This window comes from Sorex fumeus, unplaced genomic scaffold (assembly GCF_029834395.1).
Source record: "Sorex fumeus unplaced genomic scaffold, SorFum_2.1 ptg000086l, whole genome shotgun sequence".
NCBI lineage: Eukaryota > Metazoa > Chordata > Mammalia > Eulipotyphla > Soricidae > Sorex > Sorex fumeus.
In genome coordinates this window covers 31,595,687-31,600,521 of record NW_026606143.1, presented here as the reverse complement: position 1 = coordinate 31,600,521, position 4,835 = coordinate 31,595,687, and the positions used below count along the sequence as shown (strand labels likewise).

General features: G+C 43.3%; 1 non-coding gene across 1 annotated transcript; it reads left to right on the top strand.

The window, feature by feature from the left end:
• The first annotated feature begins 290 nt into the window (after window positions 1–290).
• On the top strand, window positions 291–397 carry LOC130039483 (U6 spliceosomal RNA). The gene has a single exon (XR_008794902.1). It is a non-coding gene; the product is annotated as a U6 spliceosomal RNA (small nuclear RNA).
• Window positions 398–4,835: the final 4,438 nt, after the last annotated feature.

The window sequence follows — 4,835 nt, the reverse complement described above, 5'->3', positions numbered from 1 at the left end:
ATGGAAATGAAGAGCATGTTAACAGATACCAAAAATTTAACAGAAGCTCTGAACCATAGAAAAACAGCAGCTGAACAAAAGATTAAGGAGCTCCAAGATGAGAAGGAAGAAACTTCCAGGAAATAGCAGAAGGTGGAAATAGCCTGAAAAGAAATTAACAGCATACCAGAGAACTATGGGATAAGTTCAAGAGAAACAATATAATAATCATTAGACTCCCTAAGAATAGGAAGAAAAATGTGATGAAAAAAATGTGATGCAGTAATATCATCGATAAGAATTTCTCATGAGTGCTCGCTTCTGCAGCACATATACTAAAATTGGAATGATATAGAGAAGATTAGCATGGCCCCTGCACAAGGATGACACGCAAGTTCGTGAAGCATTCCATATTTTTTCATAAAATTTACATACAAGTGGCACTACATGGAAAGTAACATGCTAAGCGAGATGAGTCAGAAAGAGAGGAACAGACATAGAAAGATTGCATTCATCTGGGGAATATAAACTAACAAAATAGGAGACTAACTCCTAAGAATAGCCGAGATAAGTACCAGGAGGTTTACTCCATGGCTTGGAGACCAGCCGCACATGCTAGGGGGAAAGGCAGCTCAGATAGAGAAGGGAGCACCAAATAAAGGGTGTTGGGAGGATCCTTCCAGGATGGGAGACTCATGCTGAAAGTAGACTATAGACCGAACATGATTGCCACTCAATGCCTCTTTTGCAAACCACAGCACCCAAAAGGAGAGAGAGAACAAAAGGGAATGCCCTGCCACAGAGGCAGGGTGGGATGGGGGGTGGGAGGGTGGGAGGAATACTGGGATCATTGGTGATGGAGAATGGGCACTGGTGGAGGGATGGGTACTAGATCATTGTGTAACTGAAACCCAAGCACAAAAATTTGTAAGTCTACAACTGTACCTCATGGTGTTTCACTAATAAAATTTTTTTTAAAAAGGTGTTCATACACCACACTAAAAAAAAAAATTTCTCACATGATAGCACAGCGGTATGGCATTTGCCTTTCAAGTGGTGGACCTGACCGACCCGAGTTCAATTCCTCCACCCCTCTCAGAGAATCCAGCAAGCTACCTAGAATATCTCTCTCACGCGGCAAAGCCTGGCAAGCTACCTGTGACGTATTTGATATGCCAAACACAGTAACAACAAGTCTCACAATAGAGATGTTACTGGGCCCGCTCAAGCAAATCAATGAACAACGGGAGGACAGTGACACTGAAAGTGACAAGAATTTCTCACAGTTGGGACCATAGCAATAGTACAGCATGTAGGACATTTGCCTTGCATATAGCCAACCTGGATTCAATCCTTGGCATCCCATGTGGTCCCCTGAGCATCATCAAGAGTAATTCCTGAGTGCGGAGCCAGGAGTAACCCATGAGCATTGCTGTATGTGACCCAAAAAGCAAAAAACAAATAAATACATTTAAATAAAATTTTTAAAAGAATTTCGTGGTTTTTTTTTTTTTTTTTGCTTTTTGGGTCATACCCGGCGATGCTCAGTGGTTACTCCTGGCTCATGCACTCAGGAATCACTTCTGGCGGTGCTCGGGGGACCATATGGGATTCTGGGAATCGAACCTGTGTCAGACATGTTGGCTGTATGCAAAGCAAATGCCCTACCCGCTGTGCTATTGCTCCAGCCCCCTAAAAAGAATTTCTTATAGTTGAGGAACACAGGCAACAAGATTCAAGAGGCCCAAAGGGTCCCATTGAAAATAGACCCAAGCAGGAAATCTCCAAGATAAGTTGTACCCAAAAGTGACAAAAGCTAAAGATACAGAATATTGAAAGTAGCAAGCTTACATACAAAGAAAAGTCCATAAAATTTGCAGTGGATTTATCATAGGCGATTCTACAAAACAGAAGAGTATGTAAGGATATAGTAGAAAAACTCAATGAAATGAAAAATCTCATCAAGAATACTCTACACAACTAGATTATCATTCAGATTTGAATGATACAGAGCTTCATGAACAGGTAATGCAGGTAATTCATACCTGTAGGATAACACTGTTTTGTCCTTCCTGCATAGCCTCAGGTAGCTTAGGTTTATTGGATTACTCCCATCACAGTGCTCCCATTCCTCTGGGTTTATTTGTAACTTCTTTCTTTGTGCTCTGTTGAATTGTATATATTGTTTTTCTCTTCTCCTTAAGTTCTTTGCATAGTTTATTCAGAGTAATGTCCTTTTTGTCTGGACACAAGAAGACAGTAAATGCTATGCTTTTGTATAGCATTTGGGAGTTTATTGACTCTCAGTGATATTTTCCTTCTGGGCATCTGTTCTCTCACCTAAGCCTCAGCTGCCCTTACTTCCTAGTACCCCCAAATGCAGGGTCCCAACGAGGGACTGGATGGAACCAGGGCAAGCAGTAAGCTATGTGCTACCCTGGCATCGAGATGGGCCTGGCCAAAGCGCCATAATGCTTAACTATAAGTTAAGAGCTTGGTCATGGACAAATGCTCTCATGATCCAAAACGTAATAACAGATTCGACCTTACTAGGGTTCACTGTCACTGTCCTCCTGCTAGGGTTAGGAATGATTAATCTGGCCTGAGCTCTGTAGTCTGAGTCTGTGGTAAGATGTTCCCAGGAGAGCTGCCCTACAAGCCTCAATGTTGTCTCTTACTTTGTCCATACAAAAATAACTAGTATTAAGATGTTGATTGAGTTTTTGGACTGAGGAAAGGAGAAAAACACCTTTAAGAGGTATTTTGCCTGGGGGCAGTCAGGAAGGGCTTTGGAATACCTCTTAGGCAGTGGTGTTTCCTTTGAACCTGGTAGGCCCTCAGGAAGGGCTTTCTTATGTTGATTTTGCTACCTGACTGGGTGCAGTGTTGGCCCAGAGTGCTGGGGAGTTGGAGTGACAAGAGAGTGGGAGAGAGGGAGAGAGCTGGAGAGGTGGCAGAGAGAACGGGGGGGGGGGGGGGGGGGGGGGGGGGGGGGGGGTGCAAGATGGCGTGTGGAGGGGGGTGGGGGTGCAAGATGGCGTGTGGAGAGACTAGCAAGAGGGACAGAGGGAGAAGAATGTAGAACAAGAATACAGGAGCAGGCACATGGAGAGAGAGCCCAGGCTGCATGATGGAGCGTGGAGAGACGAGCAGAAGAGACAGGAGGAGACGGGAATGGGGGACAGTGTGAGACTAGAATGGGTGGCTCAAAGAGACTGGGGCAGGTGTGTGGGGAGAATGGAATAAAAGACATCTGATCAACCAACTGGCTTGGCCCTTGTATCATCCACCGCCTGCCCCATGACCTGGGCTGCTCCGGCTGGGCAAGCGGCCCGACATGCACCCCCCAAACCCAGGCAGCTAGGGGAAGAGCCTTTGAGGCCTCCCCTGGTCGCTCACAAAGATTTTATACACATACCCTTGAAACCAGTTTTGCAGGAAGCATTAAAAGAGCTCCTTTAAAGGACAGGAGAAATTTCCCAACATGTGGCACTGAGTATGGCATTCATTCTACTGGATTATGGTTTTTTAAAAAGCAATAAATCACCACAAATTTAATTGTATTGATTATTTTCTGATGAGTCCATTTGCCATTCTTTTTGTTGGAGCAAATAACAGGAGAGCCCGGAAAGCTACCGAGAGTATCTTGCCAGCACAGCAAAGCCTGGCAAGCTACCTGTGACGTATTCAATATGCCAAACACAGTAACAACAAGTCTCATGATGGAGATGTTACTGGGCCCGCTCGAGCAAATAGATGAACAATGGGAGGACAGTGCAGTGCAGTGCAATTAACATGAAATAAATTTGTTATATACCTTACAAAGGGAGTAGACTGGGTGGTGGGAGGAACCTGGAGGCATTGGTGGAGAAAAAAAGGACTGGTGGTGGGATTGGTGTTGGAACAGTGCACGCCTGCAACAACTCTATTATGAATAACTTTGTAAACCATTGTGTCTTCATAAAAACAGAAAAAATGTTAATGCACCTGTTTAGGTGGTATGCTGGGATCTGGGAGTGAAACTAGGGTCACTGGTAAAGGAAGAAAAACACTGGTGTTGGGGCTGGAGACATAGCACAGCAGGTAGGGTGTTTGCCTTGTGTGTGGCTGTCCTGGGTTCAATTTCCAACATCCCATATGGTCCCCTGAACACCGCCAGGAGTAATTCCTGAGTGCAGAGCCAGGAATAACCCTTGTGCATCGCCGGGTGTGACCCAAAATGCAAAAAAAAAAAAAAAAAAGAAAAGAAAACACTGGTGGTAGGATTCTTGGTGGCACAGTGTATTCCTGAAACTCTACTATAACTCTGTAATCATGACACCTTATGAAACAATTTTGTTGTTTTTTGGGCTATACCTGTTGGTGCTCAGAGGTTACTCCTGATTCTGTGCTTAGGAATCACTCCTGGAGGGCTCTGTGGTCCATGTTGGATGTTGGTGATTGACCTGAAACAGCTGTCTGCAAGGCAAGCGCTTTACCTGCTGTACTAACTCTCTGGTCCCCTTAATAAAAATAACTTATAAGTGAAAAAAAGTTTGCTGGAATTGTGATTGCATAAATATATACATAAACCAAGAGAGCATTGCATCTTAACAAAACCAAGTCTTTCGATTCCTGAGTATCTTTTACCACCTACTTAGGTCATTTTCATTTCAATTTTCAGTTTTATAGTTTTTAGTATATGCTTGTTACATGAGTTAGCTAAATTAGTCCTTATTGTTTTATATTTCTAATGCTATTACAAAAATGATTTTTTAAATTGTCAATTGCTCATTGCAGGCACAGAAAAATATCTTTAAAAATATGTTTAATTAAGGCACTTCACAAAATGATTTACAAAATTGTTCATAATAGGG